Consider the following 22133-nt stretch of genomic DNA (forward strand, 5'->3'; position numbering starts at 1 on the left):
TACTGCAAATGTAGACGTAATACGCTAGTATGCTATTCTGGAAAGAGCCGTAATCTGTTACTATACACACAGCATCTACAGAGGCAAATATTGTAGCATCGCACACACAGAAGCATACATGCACATACAAACACATTCAAACTAAACATTCAATAACAAAGAAAAACAACCAAAATAGATAGAAAAAACTAAAATACCTATATTTTGTGTGTTAGGTTGGAAAAACATTTTGAGATAGCACTTTAAAGTACAGGTAGAGGAAGTGAAAAACATGTACTTTATACTTAGTATAGATAAACAAGATGACATTAGTTTTGCTGGGAATTAACGTGGGTAATTCATCCAGTTAACGGTCTGGAACTGGAGATGTTTCCAATAATTTCTCATTTTGACAGCCAATTAACTATAATGTTTATGGCATTTCTTTATCATACACTGATTTAATGCACGTCACATCTAGAATGCTTGTCTGATAACGGTGATGAATCATGGAAAGAGTTTGAGAAGAATGGCTTTTCAACGCAAGCCAAATCCACAAAGTTCAATCATGTTGTTTTCAGGTGCATTACCAAAACCGTTTCCTGTGTACAGAGGAAATGATGCATAAAGTAGCAGTGATGTTGCTCACTAAAATTCTCTTTCCATTCCAGATTTGATTTTGTGCGTCTTCATGTCTTTTAATTTCCTGTTTGTCTACGCTTCTAAATTTAGAAAGAACACGATGGTAATCAGTGCTGACAGAGACCCAAATGTCTTTGTACATAAGCCAAAAGCCATGCAAATAAGGTTCAGCGGCCATCAATAATTTGCAGAAATCATCTGTTTGCTATTAATTAATCACTATAATTCATAATCAATACAATATTGAATATATTGGGTACAGGCTAAGCATTAGGCATCCCTCCTTCTCTTCAAAACAAAAATAACTTGGAACTGAATATTTAAATAGAAAAAAAAAACTTTGCTTTTTTACAGACATAATATTCATGTAACAAGTAATCATTTGTAATTGAAGTCACCCCCCCCACCCCACCCCACCATTTTTAATAACTATGTTTATTATTTAGAAAAGCTCTGAACCACAAGATTAGGCTGTTTGTAACAAACTGGGCAAAATATGTAGATATACAGAATGCAGGATTTCCCCCCTGCTTTTTTCTTCTCCTTTTTCTTAATTTTTTTTTCTCCATAATTTTCTACCTACTTTAAAAAAAAAAAAAAAAAAAAAATTATTTAGTTTAAAACAAATAATAATAATAATAATAATACAACTAATAAATAAAGTATACATAAATTATTAAAATATATTATTATTATTATTATTATTAATAAACAAATAAAACGCTAAAAAATATTTTCATAACATTCAATTTGTGAGCAATCCAGGGCTTCCGTAATTATTCTTGTCTCTTTTCAAAATCTTAATTATTCCATAAATTTTGAATTTTGGCCAAGATTTCAATGAGGCACAAAGATCCAGTCAGAACCTCTTAAAGGGACGGCAGTTTAATTTGTCATCAGATCAGTATGCTGATATTTTGCATTTCTCTGGGTCAGATTGCACACTGTGATATTCCTTCGCTTATTTTTATATGAATCCATTCACATCAAGGCACGTTGACAGAAAAAAAAAAAAAAAGGCTGACAGAGCACTGCCTCTGACATTAAAGTGAAAAACGACACATCAGAGACTCAGACAGCACATCCAGGGGCTACATTTCTTATAAAAACTCCCAAGTGTCTCTAAATATCTGTAAACATTAGATCATTTTCTTTCAACCTTTTTGAGTTCTCCAGATGAAATTAAAGTGTGGGAAAGAGCAACTATGTCATAAACGCCTTTCACCCTTTAGCATCTCCATATCCACACACATACATTAAACATGGCACATAAAACTCAACATTAAACATACAGCAGAAAACTCTTTGCTCATTTTCAATAAATTAAACAATCTCAAATAAACAGCTAATGCACCAAAAAAGAAAAAAAGAAAAAACCACACACACACACACTCATACCACAGCGGGGTTTTCTCGTCATATTCACAGCCAGGACGCATAACTTTGCAAGCTTTTAGGTCAGTACGAATCGGCTGTCATTTAAAACGACCTGCTTGGCATCAAGGGCAAAGTACAGCAAGACCACACACAGGGTAACGTTTGGCAGCAGTGCGTATTTGAAATGCACTATGGGCCGATAAAAAATAGTGAATACAGGTACCCACGGACAAATAGAGGGAGGGATTGTTCACTCGAAACAGCGGTCAGAAATGAAACCGATATTCCCGAGGCACAGAGGTGGAGACCACTGGGAAAAACAAGAGACTTTTGAATCGGGTCACAAGCTCATTTGTTCTTTTTTTCAGTAATGGGCTGCAGACCACAAACAAGGCTGGATTTTAACCCAACCTGGAGGGGTCCATTAAAGATCTCAGCAGGGCAAACCATAAAAGTCACATATGAACAGTTCGTAATACTGAGGAATTAGCCGTGTAAATACGGTGAAGGACAAATAGGTTAAAAAAGGCATCACACCAGTAAAGGGCGAAACTTTGGTTGGCAGTGTTGTGATTGGATTATTTTTTCGTTTTAAAGACAGGACAATTCTTCATAGCGAAGTGACGATGAAGTGTCAAGGTCTGCCCACCCTGTCGCTCATGTGGAGAGAGTCTGACCTCACGGGTCAAATGTCAAAGGTCTTTGCTCATTTATCATCTTCGACCTACTTTGACCTCAAAGGCTGTGAGTGATTGGGTTGGGTTTTGTACTTCCTGGGTCAGAGCCTCTCCCTCCATGTGCTGGGCTGTAGCGTGGGAGGCCAGATGAACGGTTAAATGTAAGTTTTGGCATCGTAGAGGGGTGTGGCGTCTCAATGCTGAGGTCACGAGAGGCAGTGCCCTCGTCCAATCAGAAGCCAGAGCAGCGGCAGCTGGAGGATGACCATGGACACGATAGATGGACTCAGACTTGATGCCCCACCGCAATCCTCATTCTGCTCCTATTACAATGCCAACAAGAGAAAGCCAATAAGTCAACTGGGGATTAATGGTGAGAAGAAAACTTTGTGATAAAGGACAGAATTGGGGATCCAGAAGTCAAAATTCCATTGATTTTCTCCATTGACAATAGATAATATCGTTTATTGCAAAATCTTAAAATATATACAAATATGTATTGGTTATTACTATTATCATTTTTAGTTTACTTTTTCATATATACCTTATGCATATTTTTACATAATATTTTAAATATAGATATATAGAGATTAGATATATATATATGTACAGGTCCTTCTCAAAAAATTAGCATATTGTGATAAAAGTTCATTATTTTCCATAATGTAATGATAAAATTAAACTTTCATATATTTTAGATTTATTGCACACCAACTGAAATATTTCAGGTCTTTTATTGTTTTAATACTGATGATTTTGGCATACAGCTCATGAAAACCCAAAATTCCTATCTCAAAAAATTAGCATATTTCATCCGACCAATAAAAGAAAAGTGTTTTTAACACAAAAAAAGTAAACCTTCAAATAATTATGTTCAGTTATGCACTCAATACTTGGTCGGGAATCCTTTTGCAGAAATGACTGCTTCAATGCGGCGTGGCATGGAGGCAATCAGCCTGTGGCACTGCTGAGGTGTTATGGAGGCCCAGGATGCTTCGATAGCGGCCTTAAGCTCATCCAGAGTGTTGGGTCTTGCGTCTCTCAACTTTCTCTTCACAATATCCCACAGATTCTCTATGGGGTTCAGGTCAGGAGAGTTGGCAGGCCAATTGAGCACAGTAATACCATGGTCAGTAAACCATTTACCAGTGGTTTTGGCACTGTGAGCAGGTGCCAGGTCATGCTGAAAAACGAAATCTTCATCTCCATAAAGCTTTTCAGCAGATGGAAGCATGAAGTGCTCCAAAATCTCCTGATAGCTTGCTGCATTGACCCTGCCCTTGATAAAACACAGTGGACCAACACCAGCAGCTGACATGGCACCCCAGACCATCACTGACTGTGGGTACATGACACTGGACTTCAGGCATTTTGGCATTTCCTTCTCCCCAGTCTTCCTCCAGACTCTGGCACCTTGATTTCCGAATGACATGCAAAATTTGCTTTCATCCGAAAAAAGTACTTTGAACCACTGAGCAACAGTCCAGTGCTGCTTCTCTGTAGCCCAGGTCAGGCGCTTCTGCCGCTGTTTCTGGTTCAAAAGCACACGCCTGTGCACGGTGGCTCTGGATGTTTCTACTCCAGACTCAGTCCACTGCTTCCGCAGGTCCCCCAAGGTCTGGAATCGGTCCCTTCTCCACAATCTTCCTCAGGGTCCGGTCACCTCTTCTCGTTGTGCAGCGTTTTTTTGCCACACTTTTTTTCCTTCCCACAGACTTCCCACTGAGGTGCCTTGATACAGCACTCTGGGAACAGCCTATTCGTTCAGAAATTTCTTTCTGTGTCTTACCCTCTCGCTTGAGGGTGTCAAGTCGGCAGTCTTACCCATGATAGCGGTTTTGAGTAATGAACCAGGCTGGGAGTTTTTAAAAGCCTCAGGAATCTTTTGCAGGTGTTTAGAGTTAATTAGTTGATTCAGATGATTAGGTTAATAGCTCGTTTAGAGAACCTTTTCATGATATGCTAATTTTTTGAGATTTTTGGGTTTTCATGAGCTGTATGCCAAAATCATCAGTATTAAAACAATAAAAGACCTGAAATATTTCAGTTGGTGTGCAATGAATCTAAAATATATGAAAGTTTAATTTTATCATTACATTATGGAAAAATAATGAACTTTTATCACAATATGCTAATTTTTTGAGAAGGACCTGTGCATATATATATATATATATATATATATATATATATATATATATATATCTATATATATATATATATATATATATATATATGTACTATATTTGATTGTGATATTGATCGATGGACTAAAATATTTTGATATATATTAAAACACACAAATACAATATTATAAATTATTGTAAATATTGTATAATAAATGTAAATACAATATTATAATTTCAATATTATAATCATTGACTACAAATTTTTATTTTTATTTTTTATTTTATTTTTATTTTTCATTTTTTTCCATAATTTCCTTTTGCATAATTTAATCAAAACAATATACTCTACTGTTCAAAAGTTTGGGGTCAGTACATTTTTCTTTCTTTCTTTTTTGTTCTTTTATTCAGCAAGGATGTGTTAAATTGATAAAAAGGGATTGTAAAGACTTACATTGTTAGAAAATAAATGATTTTGAATGAATTCTGCTCTTTTAAACTTTTTATTTATCAAAGAATCCTGAAAAAAAGTATCACAGGTTCCAAAATATATATATATAATATAAAAATAATATTTTACAATATTGCAGTTTTTTTCTGTATTTTTGATCAAATAAATGCAGCCTTGATGAGTATAAGAAAGTCCTTCAAAGATTTAAAAAATAATACTGATCCCTGAACTTTACTAATACTGAACTTTTGAATAGCAGTATATATATTTAGCATATTATATATGATTAATTACAGTAATTGTGACATTAGGTGAACACACCAAAAAAACTACAATATCCCACTACAATCAGTCGAAAAGATTTTTTCTTTTTTTTTTTTAATAATATGTTAAATATGCTTATGGTGTTAATAATTTATTCATTAAAGCTGGTGAATTAGTCAAGCGTGAGAGTTACATCAGCAGTTTAACAAGCTGTAAGAAGTTAATTAGTTTGACTTAATCAAAATTAAATGCATGAGAGAAAGAGATGTTAATTTAAATCAGACAGAAAAAAAAATTCAAAATAAAAAAATCAGAGTGGAAGATGTAGATAAAAAGAACAGAAGTGTGCCTGCTGATAGCCTTGCACAAACAAAAGAAATTTCCAAGTAAACTCGAATAAGATGACATATAAAACACAAAAGTGACACAAGTGTTTAGTGAATTTACTTCTTATTTGGCAGACAAGATAGATCAATATGAATATGAATGAATAAATAAATAAAAAGAGAGAGAGATAGAGAGAGATAGAGAGATGGACTGACCCGAGACAGCACATGAACACTGGCAGCAGTAACATGAGCAGAGAGGAAAGCAGTGGAGAGCCTGCATTTCTCCTACACATGGCCTCATCCTAACATACATTATACAGCCAAATACACAGCACCAGAGAGAGACAGAAAGAGAGAGAGAGGAAGAGTCATGCAGGAAAATGTTTGACAGTCAGAAGTTTAAGCAACACGCAAACAAGTGCTTGAGCCAAAAAGCGTTAATACTGTAAGTAAAAAGAGAGAATCCAGAGCAGGAAGTAGGTAGTGTTTAGATAAAGATACACTACTTGGTCAAAAGTATGTGGACACCCCACTCATTTATATTCGGTGAACATTTAAATTCAAAATCATGAATAGGAAGTTCAGCTTGTTCAGTGAGTTTCATGTCTTGGTTTTGTGCAGGCCAGTCAAATTCTTTCATACTAGACTCTTCACGACTTCAAAAACGCGATTGGGAAAATGGCGCACGTTCTAACTGAAACACCCAACCCAGTTCATTTCAAAAAAGGTGTCCACATTCTTTAGGCCATGAGATTAGAACATGTCAAACAAAGCCAAGCTCTCCAAAACCAAGATCTATCACACAGAGCCAAACACAAGAGCGTTTCGTTACATCGATCACGAGTCTCAGTGTGGTAGAGCTCAGGTAATGACTGCAATGAGAGCAGCAAAGACCAGCCATTTGAGAAGAATTGGACATGATGCACATTAAGTCATGCTGATTACTAGTTTGGTCTCAATCTGTTGTAGGCTTTTGCAAGGAAGGAGGTGTTTAAGTGACTTACACTTGCGTTGTTGTCAAAGCACTGTGTCGGACCTTTCCGATAGCGTGGGTTCTGGGCTATCTCACAGGGATCTGGACCTGGAGCTGTGAGACCAAGTTCAGGATTCAAATCAGCACATTAAAGCAAAAAGTAAGTATTTTCCAAGGTGGCAATTTTCTTATAAATTTGTGAATGGGATTTGTATGGGAACATATGAATTTTAGAAGAAAATGAAAGAGTCAGTGGGCTGTACGCAGATTGTACAAAAATTCACAAATGCGACTGTACTAAATAATTTGTATGAATTAATAAGCCACCAATTCACTAAAACTTAAGTTACATTTATAACTGACATTAGAGTGTGTTGGACTTAATACACTCTTGCTGAAAAAAAAAACTGCTAGTCCATCCTGGTTTATGCAGGTCTAGTGCTGGTTGTCTAGCTGTTCAGCAGCAAAACCTGTTTTTTTCTGGAGCTCCAAAGAAGTTTTGCTGGTTTATTTACCAAAGTACCAAAATTATTTCTGAACTTCCTTCTCAAAGCTGACGCTGACCTGATGAGTAATTATTATTGTGTGTCTCAATAAAAAACAGCAGGTTTGTTTGTACATGAATGAAGGATACAAGGCTTTTCTTCTTGGGAGAAAAATTTTTCATCAGCCTGGCAACACGGTTCTTTTGTGTCGGCAACAATAAGCACCAGATTTGTCTTTGGAAGCTTTTAACCTATCAACTGTAAAAAGAATGAAAACAAAAAAACAAAAAAATATGTATTTACAATTCAAAAAATAAAAATTTTTCCCAAATAAAGATAACTGGAAAACGTATGTAAAGCTCAGGAGCAATTAATATATTTTTTTGCTGCATCACATTAAATTGATAACCAACAAAAAAATAAAAATCATTTTCATTCCACGATTAAGCTCCATAAAATCTCACCTGGAACAGTTCTGACAATCAATAGTACCCTTAAAAGTTGTCTCATTGTTCTCAAAGAAATACTGTTTCTGCTCTTTAATGCAACTCTCTTTAGACGGCATTTCAGACAGGTCATCGTCTAGGTCCGCTGTGAACAAAACACAATTGATATTCAGTTGCCATGAGCTGCCATACTTTAAATGATTATTTCAATTACTGTTGATTTAGTGCCTAAATAACCCCCTCTGAACTGTCAATTACAAAAAGAAATCAAATTCAATTTCACAGAATACAGTCCAAATTTACACTGCACCCCCATCACATTAATTGTCTTTGACATTCTGAAATAGAATACATGGTCACACTCTGTACGTACAGGAATTCAACATTAGCAGTCATTAGCACTGTAGTTTTAATTTAATTGAATTAGCTTAATCATTGTTTGATAGCAATGAATTACTAATGTCTAGATCTTACCTGCCTCAAGGAAGTTAGGAAATGTAATTCTGACAAACAACTGCTGCAATATTGACCTGGAGAAATCAAAAGTAATACTGATTTAGCTAAGAACAATGTTTTTGTCCATATGCTGTAATATTGGGTTCCATTGGGTTTTCTTGTAAAATATACAATGAGGCCCTTTTTATAAATATCTCTTGTTTTCCACGGAAGAAAGGTTTGGAAAATGAGGGTTAGTTGATAATCAGTGGATTTTCATTTTTTGTGTGAACTGAGAAAGTTAAATCGCTCACCAGGCTGCTGCAGAAGCCCACCAACCAATGTTCAGGATGTCAGCTATGGTGGGCTAAAAGGGACAAACAACATGTTTTAAATCTACACATCATTTCTGTAAGCACGAAGGGCATCTAAAAGGTCTTTGTGATGTATCATCCCCATTAAAATCCGCATAAACGTTAAGATGTTGGCATCTTAAACTCTTATTCTCTCAGACATTCTTCTCTCACTTTGCAAGTTGCATATCCGGAGCTGAGAAGCACCAAAACATCCTGCTTTTTATTGGCAGGGGGCCCTATTATGACCCTGCCAGACAGAAAGGACCCGGTGCCAAACAATACGGGAGATATTAGACGAAAGCTCAGCAGATGCAAGCATAAATCCACAAACAAGGCTAAACGAATGAGCTCTGGGGACCATTAGCTGCCGCACACGCTGCTCTGATTAGCATGAGAGACGAAGTGTCTCTTTGTGATGATTCACGCTTGACTCTGTGTGTTGTGAGAGATTTAGTCAGCATGTAACACAAGGCCATAATCGTTCAAGTCACAGATCAGAGAGAGTATCGTGAGGCTAACTTATCAGTGTGATATGGAACAATAATATGAAGTTCATTAATTGCATGACTAAGCGTTATAGTCCGGGGAAAATGTGCTATGTAAGCAAATCTTTATTTACAGGTGCCAAAACACACAAACCACTACTGGATAGGATTTTATTGTAAGTGAACATATTATAAACTGACTTTATTTTTGTCTTAAGAAACTGAAATGAATTCAAAGAATATGAAACTCACCACATAGACTGATCTGAGACCAGCAGCGGCTTTCGTTTCTTTGGTGGGGTCACAGAGGGCCTGGTAGTCGTAGGTTATGTTGACGGAGAACAGGGATTCGTTTATCAGATTCCTCATTAGGCTGGGGTCAATCATACCGAAAAACTGTCCGATCTGAACACACAGACATTCACAAACACACACAATTACTTAGAGACTTCTGTTGTTATTATATAGGGGTAATTATAATTACTACAGACTAAGAAAAAAATCACAAATTTCAGCAACATTTTTCAGACACAAAAAAAAAATCGCACACATCAAATCAAGAAGCCTTCTATCGGTCAATATGATGAACTTGTTAAATCCTGTTGCAAAATCTGTGGGGAATTTTTTTTTTTCCTACTGAAATCACTGGATTTCACCCACAAAACTTTGCTGGCCTCTCCAAAGGAACATCCAAAGGATTTGATCAGATTTAGCTTACTTCTGGGGATAATTTAATGCCTCAAAAGAATAGCCTTCATGAACCTGCATTTTAAAAAGCAACAGGCACAGACTGTAAAGATTCACCACTTAAAAATAAAGTATACAAAAGCTATTTTTGTTTTCAATTAACATCATTTAAACCCGCAATGAAATGTTTGTTTATTTGCCATTTGGTCTGCAGATGTCCTGAGATGAGCTACAAACAGTATAAAGCCTCACGCTCTGAATACACACATCTGCTCCCGATGAATGAGTCGTCCACTATTAACAGTTTGCAGGAAGACAGTGCGGCTTCGTTTTTGGTTAAACAAAGGTAAAATAAAATAAAATAAAATAGATTGTTCATATTTGGCACACTGATTCTTGGGGAAAATATGCATAATTCTGTGGAATCGTTAAAAATGCAGTCACATTTTAGTTTAAGGTCCAACTCCGGCTATTAACAAACCATTAACCTTGACTTTTGCCTCAATAAACTCCTAATTTACTGCTTATTAATAGTTAGTAATCTAGTTGTTAATTTAAGGTATTGGGTAGGATTAGGGATGTAGAATATGGCCATCCAGAATATGTAAGTACTAATAAACAGCCAATATGTTAATAATAGGCATGATAATACTAGTAAGAATTGGTCCTTATACTAAAGTGTTACCAAAAATGCTTAAATGTGTTAAAACAGAAATGTACAGAATTAAATAGTGAATAATTATGCACAGCTTTCTGCTGAATTCTGTCAGATTCCATGTGGCTATTCTTATTCCAAATTTCACAACATTGGCTGAGTTTCACAGCAGGCGTGTGTCACTCAGGGTATGAGGATGTCTGTCCGTACTAATCTGTAGAATAAGTTCATGCTGTGAACTACATGCTGTGTTTAAAGAGTGTGGAGCCCACCGTGCTCAGGGGAGCCAATAGGATCTGTTGTAATCTTATTAGGACAGCCTACTGCATTACCATAATTTAAAGCAAAGAAAGAGCTGTCTGTGAGCCCAGAAAATCTCTGAGGTGTGATACCGACCACAAGTGTGTGCGGAATTTTCAAAAACGCCCCTGTTCTGGTTACTGTTACGAACACACACAGCTTAACTTCCAGCTTTGTATTGCATGGAAGAATGTAAAAGTGTGTGCATCCGAGACTGTAAGTCAGTCCAAAGGCGATATAAATCCTAGAGCGTACAGAACAGCCGCCGCTCCCTGTGCAATAACAGCCGTAATGAATGTGAGGTCTGCCCAGCGGTCCTAGCCGACCCCTGGAGAGTCTGCCCACACAGAGGGGAGGAGACGGGATTTAGGGCACAGTTGGTCCCCTCGGCGTTTCATTCATGCTGCCAAACACTCCGGCCATGATTTATCCTGCACACACTCTGCTCTGATTGGTTTCCCTCGCTGAGCCTTACTTTAAACATTTACTCTACTGCTGTTCCCGGCGGGGTGCAGGTGGGGTTGGGTGGGCGCTCTCTGGGGATCAAAGAAGGGGAATGTGGAATGGAAGCAAAATAGTGATTGGGTATGAAGAGAGGCACACCTTATTATTATAGTCGTCCTTATTGGTCATGACAAGGAAGCCTCCATCATCCAGAAGAAAGCAGTCCAGATTCTTTGAGAGAAAAAGATAAATACAGTCTTAGTGTAATTTGAGGTAAGCATGTGCTCAGTAAGTGTGTGCTCAGTTACTTTTATTCAACAGGGACGCATTAAACTACTCGAAAGTGACAGTAAAGACATTTATATTGTTACAAAGGATTTCTATTTTTAAATAAATGCTGTTTTCCATTCATCAAAGAATCCTGAAAAAGATTTAATGGTTTCCACAAAAATAAAAAGCAGCGAAGCAATTTTTAAATGTGAAAATAATAAGAAATGTTTCTTGGGAAAATATACTAAAATAGAAAACTGTTATTTTGAATCGTATTTTTCTCCTTTTTACTGTATTTTTGCTAAAATAAATAGCTCCTTGATGGGCAAAAAATCTTACTGACTCCAAACTTTTAAACAGTAGTTTATATAATATAGATAATAACATCTCTTTAGATCTAACACAAGTAGTCGCATAAATATAATCTTACGCTATCGTCCCTCCTGCACCCACATATTTCACCAACACACTGTGCAGGAAGAGTAAACATATAGACAGATTCATATTAGAGTTTCACAAAAATATCAAAACTGTGTTATCAGGCAATATTAAGGATTTTTTTATTTATTGGTATCAGTAGACACTGGACATACTAACTCATATTGGATATGTAGTTGTGCATGCTCCTTTTTTACATTTAGATAATTTTAGACAACATCTAATGTAGCATTTATATTTAAAATTAACTTTTTGGAATTTGAATACTGACCATTTAAGCATAACATTCATCACTGCACACCTAATTCATACAAATGGCAAACTGATATTATTAAGATGCATCAAACTGACAATATTCTCAACCATCCTTCTAACCTGCACTACAGTTCAAATGAATACAGGTAGTTAGTTTCTTGCACTCACTTTGGGCGTAATCGTAGCATTGATGAAGCTTTCCATCCAAGTCTGTTTATCCAGTTTTACACCAACCACTGAAACCAAAATGAGTTTAGTTTGAAATTTTCCATCAGATCACACAATAAAAAAAAATTAACTGGCAAAACAAAAAAAATCTACTTTAATTACTCTATTGGTATCTTTCTGAACTCGCCACTTCTGGTAAGTGTCAATAATCTGAAAATACTGTTTGATTAAAGTGACGTGACATTCAGCCAAGTATGGTGACCCAAACTCAGAATTTGTGCTCTGCATTTAACCCATCCAAAGTGCACACACACAGAGCAGTGAACACACACACACACTGTGAACACACACCCGGAGCAGTGGGCAGCCATTTTTATGCTGCGGTGCCCGGGGAGCAGTTGGGGGTTCGATGCCTTGCTCAAGGGCACCTAAGTCATGGTATTGAAGGAGGAGAGAGAACTGTACATGCACTCCCCCCAGCCAAAATTCCTGCCGGCCCGAGACTCGAACTCACAACCCTTCGATTGGGAGTCCGACTCTCTAACCATTAGGCCACGACTTCCCCCATTTAATTGACAGGCTGATATATTGGTTTATCACCACATGCTTTCTTCTATCTTTCTAGCTACAGTATATATTTCCATATCAAAACTATAACGGCTGACTCTTACCTGCTGGCTTCAGCATGAATTCATCAACTCTCAGGTCCATCGCTCTGCTCACTAAAATAGAATCTGAGTTTCTGATAAATAGGGGACAGAAAAAATCCATTAATCCAATAGGAAAAATGGGATTTTGCTGTATAATAATCACCAACACATACTTACCATTGACTGCATATGGCGATGATGTAAATACATAAATGTCGTTGTCCAGACTTCTCTTGTAGAAACTAGACTTGTATGTTTCTGCCTGTTCAGTCCATTCTGAACCAGCACTGCAGAACACACACAGAGTGATGATTTTAGTCTAAATCCCATAGGCCTGCCTTTCTAAAGCTTTAAAATATAATAGTACCTTGCAGGATAGACTCTAGTGACTCCGCCGTCTGTCACCACAAACTTAGCCCTGATTCTCTCATTCCTGAAAACCACAAACTAGACTGAAAAAAGGGCTGTATGAAATAGATGAAGTTCACTGAAAAATTATATCAAACTTTTTCTTTTATGCTGCTTATGTGATTTTCTTTTTTTCTGTGGAACACAAAAGGAGATGCTTAGCAGAATGTTCATGCTGCTCTTTTCCATACAACAAACGCATACAGTGGCCAAACTCCTAAAAGGACAATATAGCACCGTAAAAGACTATTTTTATGATGCTCTTTTTGGAATTTGACAGCATATGCTTTCATTGTATGAAAAAGCAGCATGAAAATAGTTCAAAACATCTCCTTTTGCGTTCCACCAAAGAAAGATAATCATACAGATTTGGATCAACATGAGGAGAGTAAAGTTGAAGTTAAATCACTTGGCCTTGTGCATTTTGCATTTACAATTCAGTGCAACTCACTGCCTCTGTTTGTTCCAGTGTTTGGCCAGTTCAGCGGTGATGCCAGCATCCAGCAGCAGTCTGTTTATTAGCTCCATATCACCTGAGGAACCATACATAAAAAAAATGGCTTCTATCAACATCTCGCCATCTTTTTACCATAGTTTTAACATGAGAAATATCAAAATGACTCTCGCACTACAGGAGCAAAATCTAATGGAAGATCAATAGGCACAGAACAAAGCTTTACGTCATTATAAGCTTCACCTTTGACTTGATAAATGCATAAACACCTGTTGGTCATGAGTTAGATCAGGCTCCACATTCTGACCTCTGAGGCAACCGATGCCAAAGTCATAAAGAAGTAGAACTTCATAAAAACGAGAGCGAGACAGCGACGCAAAAATCGATGTGGTGAGACACGTCGGGAAAGTAACACGCAGATTAATTTTCCGAGACGTGAAACACGATTGTATTCTTGGGCTGTATGCAACAGCAGTAAGTGTTCAAAGGTTTTTCATTTTTTTTGGTGCGGGCACGTTCAAAACGTTAGAGTGTTTTATAACATCGCACTGCAGTTCATTACCACAAAGCCTTTACGACAAAACACACACACTTCAGAAAGAGCAGCTGGTGTACAACTTTATTCTGCCTCCCTCTGCACGCTGCATGCTTTTCATTAGGACCTGATTGAGAGCAGCGCAAGAACACAATTCAACTGATCTGCCTGTGTTTGACAGCAAGGAAATCGTGGACTTAAAATACCAGGCCTCTGTGACAAATAGCCACAGAAATGAGTGTTTACAGTGCTATGGTTTGCTGGTTACACAATTTTATTTTCTATGCTCACAAGGAAGTTTTATTCTTGAGTGAAAAAACAGAATGAGTCGAAATTATTGTCTGTTGGTTAATGTGAGAGAATTTTTGTTGTTGGATTTCTGTAGGATATCGAAATGGAGATCAACTTTTGGAAAATTAAATTAAATTAAATTAAATTAAATTAAATTAAATTAAATTAAATTAAATTAAATTAAATTATCTATTTTATTTAATTAAAAATAAATGTGTTAATTTAATTTAATTTAATTTAATTTAATTTAATTTAATTTAATTTAATTTAATTTAATTTAAGTTAAGTTAAGTTAAGTTAAGTTAAGTTAAGTTAATTTAATTTCCTGGACCCTACCAATGTATTGCCACACATGGTCCCTCTCTCTCTTTCTCCCTGTGACATGTCCTGCTTTTCCTCTTTCACACCGGGTAATTGGTGCAGAATTCAGGGGGTGGGCTCATAGGTATAAAGTATTACAGCCAAACCTACACATTCAACACATGTGCACCAAACCAAGTGATTACCGCAGCACCAACTGATCCTGATGAGATCAAAGCGGCCTGCAGAGAGGAAGGTGAGGGGAAGGGGGGTGTCTGTGTGTGTGGGCAAAGGGAGGAGGTTTACTTAGTATTAACACGGTCAACAAGAAAACAATAAATATAATTCGATTCAAACTGATATACACAAACCCTAATTTAATCAAGTAAAGGTGTAAGAGAACTGCTTTTGATGTGGACGAGGTGTTTTTTTTTTAACACAGCAGAAGTAGTGTGATTGTAAATAGAACTGATTTTTTTATTTTTTTTATCCAACATTTAACATTTAATCACTTACCAGAATGATATTCTCGGCTATGAATTTTTTGAACTTATGAACTTGGCTATGAACTTTATTTAATTCAATATTATTACTGAATTAAAATATTGATATTTCTTTCTTTTTTTTTTGCCTGTGAAAAATATTAAAATATGTAATGGCATTGTTTAGTAATATAATACAGCACTATTTATTTTAAAAACTGTTTAAAAATAATAAAAATATATTCCAATGTGAAATAGCAATATTTAGCATCTATAATATTGCATGAAGCTGTTTAAAAACAATGTAGTTAAATGTGGAATGATATTATTTAGTAATATGATTTAGTAATATTTAAAATACTGTATTTAAAATTATAAAAATGTCCTAAAATGTGTGATTGCAATATTTAGCCAAGTCTATGATAAAAACGTTTTATTTAAACATTATTTAGTGGCAGTAATATTTATAATATATAAATAAAAAATGTAGTGAAATGTGTAATGATATCATGTAGTAATATAATGTATCAGTGTTAATAATACTGTAATAAAAACCATTTAAAAAATGTAGAAAATAGTGAATTGTGTAATGACATCATTTAGTAATATAATTTAGAAATGTTTATAATACTGTATTAAAAATGATAAAAATGTATTAAAATGTGTAATTGCAATATTTAGTAATAATATTCATAATACTACGTTAAAAAAACTTAAAATTCTTCAACTTTTTTTTAAAAATCTGTAATTGTATCATTTAACAATATATTAAATACATTTTTATAATACTGTTTTAAAGTACAGCAACTGTGAATCTTTGAATGTACTTTTTTTGCTAAAAATAGCGTCTACTTTTAAGTAACATTTTGATCAAGATTATGTCCTCATAAACTGCTTGCTACCCCCGGAGCAGCCCTGGAAATGAACTCTGAACCTTTAAACTAGCAGTATGAATCCCTGACATCACTGGATTTGAAACAGGCAGCCCAGAAAGCTCCAGAAGATACTCACACGGCGGGTGGTTGGGGGTATTTATGTCAATGTACTCAATGAAGTCTGTGAGGAATTGTGTGTTGTTGTCACTCTGAGCTTTCAGGTCCGTGCAGTAATCTCTAAAACATAGAAAAGGAACATTTCTCAGAATCATTTAGCAGAAAAAAGTAATAAGTAAAATCGGAACAACATGAAGGTGAGTAAATGATCACATATTTTTGGGTGAACTATCCCTTTAAGAAACTGACCTGGGTGCTATTAAAGTATATCCATACTCGTCAAATCTGTTCACATGCAGGCTTTCAAAAACTGAAAGAAAATATGAAAATATCAGAAATCAGCAAGATCAAAGAACATTTCAAATAAGTTCTGTCATTACAAAGCGGAAAATAATACAATACAGATATATACGAGATAAAAACAGACCCCAAAACTTAGAGGTACATTCAAAATGACCTGACAGTGAAACACAACTCTACAGACAGCAGGCTGCTGCACAACAGCTTGTAAAAATGTGTCTCTGAGCTTCTGTCTAGTAATGCGGTTATCTGCTGTGACACCCTGCTGTTTAGGCACACGACCTCACATACGGGTGGCCCAGACAGAGACAGTTCAAAATGAGAAATTTGATCTATTATCTCAAAATATAATATAAATAATAATTACATTAAATAAGAAAAATTCAGAGCCAAGTTGAGATCAAGAAATATTAAAGATTCTGCACTGTAACAATGTGTTCTTAAATAAATAAACGTCTCTTTCAAATTCATCACATTCTCCCACATACATTCTGCTACATATTTATGCATGTGGGTTTGTTTGTGAGTATGTTTGTTCTTTCTGAAACCAGATGACGGACTCAAACATGTGAGAGGTCAGACGTTACATCCAGGTTCAAACATGAAGGAGAAGACAAAAGGAGAGAAAAACAGTACTTGCCAGTTTCTTCTGAAGGGTCAAATGCCGCAAAGAGGGAAAGGAGGGAGCAATTTACCGAGGAAAGGAGGCAAAGAGAGGCAGAGAAACAGGGTAAAACCACAGGGGTCAAAGGTCACCAATATTTTATTCACAGAAACAAGCCTTGAATAAAAATATTGCATTCTCATCTAAGGTTGTAAATTGAAAGACAAGCAACATTAATGAATTATGCATTCACATGAGCCAAAAAGATGACAGAAGAAGGAGGGAGAACTTTCATGCAGAAAACAACTATAATAGACTTTCCTCAAAAATAAATTCAACTTCATTGATATTTAAATAATGCAAAAACATCCAGGCATTTTTAAATGTGGCCTAACTGTCCAAATGCATTTTGAAGCGGCCATGTTTTCACTTGATTTACATTAAACTCAATCTCTGTGATGGTGTCAGGTTGAAAACAGACGAAAAAGTGGTAAAATATGGATTTAAAGGATGTAAAATATAGTTTAGCAGAAACACAGGCCAAGATCTGGTGGCAGATGAGCAATTAGTACAGATTGTTATTGCGGAACAATTACATTAGATGCCTTGAAGTTACACCGTCCCTTTAAAGTTAAAAAGGGGCACACACATACCACATCTGCACCTGGACATGAACACGTGGACCCAACACACACATACAAAGGCTTCTAAAGAGCGAGGCCTGTATTTTGTTAAACCACCCCTTTATGAGGCTTTGAAAACATCCAGATGATTCAGAGAGCGAAGGGGCGGAGATAAAAGCACAAAGAGTCACACTCATGTCCTCTGCGGTTTCACCTTCCAAACCTCCAGGAAAACATCTACTAAACATGACTCGGTCCCGGTCAGTAAATGTGATAGTCACACTTCATGACACTCATACCGTTGACAAACACAAAGAGTTGCAAAGAGAGAACACATCTAAACTGATTTACTCAGCTGGGAAACATTTACACATGTAAAGCACACAATAGAAGAGTGAACAAATGTGGTTTTGTGCATTATTTTTTTTCATGGTGGCTGCGATTTAGATACTGTAAGTGCAGAGCAGGTGCTAGTATTAGAGATAGGCCGATAAGGAAAAATCTAGATAAAAACACATGGGCTAAGTTCTTAGAAATGTCTCTTTGTAGAAATGTTGGTTTTGAAAAACTAGAGTATACCATACAGTTTAAATTTAATAACTTCAAAAATGTCAAGTGGTGTAACCATCAAGTAAAAAGTAAAAACATATTATTCTTACACCCCGAATCTGTGTACACTTTATATTAGTATTTTAAATAAACATTTATAGATTTAAACAAATATCAAGAATTGTTATTCAGCAATATCAAGTTTTTTGTTTTATAAGTTGCATCACGACATTTTACTTGAACTCACATAAATAATTTTATTATAAGTTTCAACAAATAACATTATGAATCTTCACATGAAAAAATATTTTATAATAACAACAAAAAATACAACTTAAACTAACACAAATAAAAATAAATATATATATTTATAAATAACACCAAACAAAATACATACTAAAACAAACTCACATAAATATAATTTTTTTAATAAGTAGCACCACATGACATTTTACTTGGTCTCACCCTGCCATTAAAAAAAAAAAAAAAAAAAAAAACACTGTCATGAGGGTCTTCATAGGTCATTATATCATTTCCGATTTATGATTTCCGATTATGAATCTTCACATGAATCATTACATGACTTTGATTTAGACAAACATTTTTCAGATATTTATAATATTTAAGGAAAATTGCTCCAATGGTTTATTTGTAAGAAATAACAGTAACAGTAAAAAAAAACTAAACTTCAAATGGTTTTCTTTTTAAGAATGTCTTTCTATAAATTATAGTATCAGAGAAATTTTATTACTTTGACATTCTTGATTTAATACCCCTATCAACATAAAATGTATTTTAATTTTGAATTTTATTTTTTAATAGTTTGTCACATTTTTGTTGCAGTTTGTTGCATTTTTTTTTTTTTGCATTTTTGAATACATTAATAGATCCTAAAATTAAAGATCCTAAAATGCATATTATTGTAACATTAAAAAAAAAAAAAAAAAAACATTAATTGAAGTTCATACTGCCAATAAAATGGTTTAAATGAAGTCTTTACTGACAATAAGCAGCTCAGTAAATCTAATGGTAATTCCATCTGAGGCAGGATATCAAAAAAAAAAAAAAGAATATCGGCCGATCTCTAGTGAGTATCACTGAACACTATGAAGGAAATACAGAAGGAAAATACTTGCCGGAATTTTCTGAGACATTCCAAGCTATAGACAGACAGGGAAAAGAGGAAAGGGAGAGAGATGGAGAGAAAAACAGAGAGAGAATGAAAAGGTTTTGGGGAAAGCAAGATATAGGAAAGAACATGAGGGATTTCACAATATTTTATTCAACTCCAGAAGCTTTGAATAAGAATATTGTACAGGAACTGTGAGGGCTCTCCTGAAGGGAGGGGCATTTGAGATTCCCTTTCCTCTCCCAAAAGCCACATGAGAGAGGAAGAGAGGGTAAACATGGGCACAGAGGTGCATCTGGAAGAAAAACCTGGGCTAATATGCACAAGGTGAAACCCTTTTGCTGTTAAAGGAGTCGTCGCCCCGTCTGGCGCACGCTCAAGGAGACAAACCACAACTGAGGAACCACGCTGTTACATCTCCAGAGGAGGTGAGGGTGTCAAAAAGAGATGTGAAATGGACAGAGCCTGTAGGGGACTCTCTGGATAAAAAAACAGGAGCTCATGCTACAGCTTCTGGCCTCTGAGGCCAAGAGACTGTAATTCCAATCTCTTTGATAAAGGTGCGAGAATCTGAGTTGTGGTACTTACATTTGGCCTGAGTGATGGTGTCTGCTATAGTGGCCTTGATGTAGCTGACACTGTAATCAGGTAGAACTAAAGCGAGACTACAGAGAGAAGACACAAGAAATAAATGAGAATGAAAAGCAGAAGACTTCCTGACATTATTATAATTGAGAAATGAACGTCCTGTGTTTTGTAGCTTTTTGTCCATGTAGGCTGCAATTTATAGATTCCAACTCAAACTGGTAAGAGATTTTAAACTCAAACATAAATTACTCTATTTCGCTTCACTGTGTCCTTTACTAAAGAAGTGTAATGTCAAATTTCTGTTCAACATGACTTTGTACAGTGCCCCCTAGAGGCAATATATATATACATATATATATATCTATATATATATATATATATATATATATATATATATATATATATATATATATATATATATATATATACTAATAATATATATATAATATATAATAATAATATATATAAATAATAATTTACCCCACAGAACCAAACACACCTTCACAACATAAAAACATGTAACAAAAACAAAACAAGATGAAAACAAAGCAAATCAAATCAAAGCAAAAAACAAAACAAAACAAAAACAAAAACAAACAGACAAATAAAAACAAGACAAAAGCAAATCAAAATAAAATAAAAATAGTAAGAAGACAATAAAACAAGACATAAGACAAAAAACAAAACAACATTTCTCAGACCTGTAGTCTGTTTTATTGACTGGACCCCAAGTGTAGGTTCTGAAGCCTCTGTCTATGTAACGCTGCAATAAGAATAAAATGACACTTAGTGGTTTAATGAACTATTGATCTGTATTTTACTTCTGAATAACTAGTATTGTATAGCCCAGTGGTTCTCAGCTGGTGGGTTGCGACCCAAACACATTTAAAAGAGAGGAGAAAATGTTTTTGTGTATGTGTGTGTGTGTGTGTGTGGCTAATACAACTCTGTACAATTTTAGTGCAATTTCATCTGTGATTTGTTCTCTTCCTGTTTTCCAATCTTTGCTTAAATTGTGATGTCTTAAAAATTATTTATTTATTCATTTATTTAAGAGTGAGCCAAACAGATGGTCCGCCTTTATTTATTTATTTTTTTTATGTCAAAGGATGTGTGGCTAATCCAACTCTGCACCATTTTAGTGCAGTCATTTGTAATAAGAAACATATGATATATTAATATGGCTTAATAAGATAAACATGGTTTCTACCAACCAGAATGTGTTTTGTGCAATAAAATCTTACCAGAGATATTTAGGATCTAATAATAAAATTCAATGAACAGATTTTAACATTTAAAGGCCATTTTTGTTTGCTTTTGTACAATGTTTTAAAAATGTTAAACAATTTTTATGTTGTTTCCATCTGAACTCCAATAATAATAATAAAAAAAGGTTTTTGAACAAAACCAGCTAAGAAGCACTTCCTGTTTAAATCATGCATGATTACCTCATCTTGTGACTTCATAAGTGTTTGGAATCTCTTTTGATCCATCTGACCATCTATCATACTTCTTCTGATCTACAGACAGACAGAAGTCAGACAGACAGGTGTGTCACTGATGTATCATTGCTGTAAATACAGTACGTTACTGGATCTTCAAAAGCAGACACAGATTGTTGTTTTCACCTAAAAGAAGAGATTTACAATTGTAATCTAATATCCCTTTTAGTCACTCTCAAGTGAGAAAATTAGTAATTTGGGTTGTGAAGTGACAAAATGATATTTTTATAGCCAACATATTGTTATGAAATCGCACAGGACTGAGAATCAACTTTGCTGTTTGTTGATGCTTCGATAATCACTTTGATATGACTTGAACATCTGTACAACAGAGCACAAGTAACGTTACAAAATCAAATCACACCAGCCTGTATTCATTTTAACACAAGAAAGCTTGACTGAAAGCTCATTTCACTTAATGGGATATAAGATTATTTTGAAATGGGGTTTTTGTCCACTTAATGAAAGTCTGTTGGGTACAGCGTTG

The 22133-nt window shown here is 35.2% G+C and overlaps 1 pseudogene; it reads right to left on the reverse strand.

The window, feature by feature from the left end:
- Window positions 1-1490: 1490 nt before the first annotated feature.
- The window catches only part of LOC109080570, a 66118-nt pseudogene continuing 45475 nt past the window's right edge, over window positions 1491-22133 (reverse strand).

The sequence above is a fragment of the Cyprinus carpio genome, chromosome B4 (genome assembly GCF_018340385.1).
Source record: "Cyprinus carpio isolate SPL01 chromosome B4, ASM1834038v1, whole genome shotgun sequence".
Classification (NCBI taxonomy): Eukaryota; Metazoa; Chordata; class Actinopteri; order Cypriniformes; family Cyprinidae; genus Cyprinus; species Cyprinus carpio.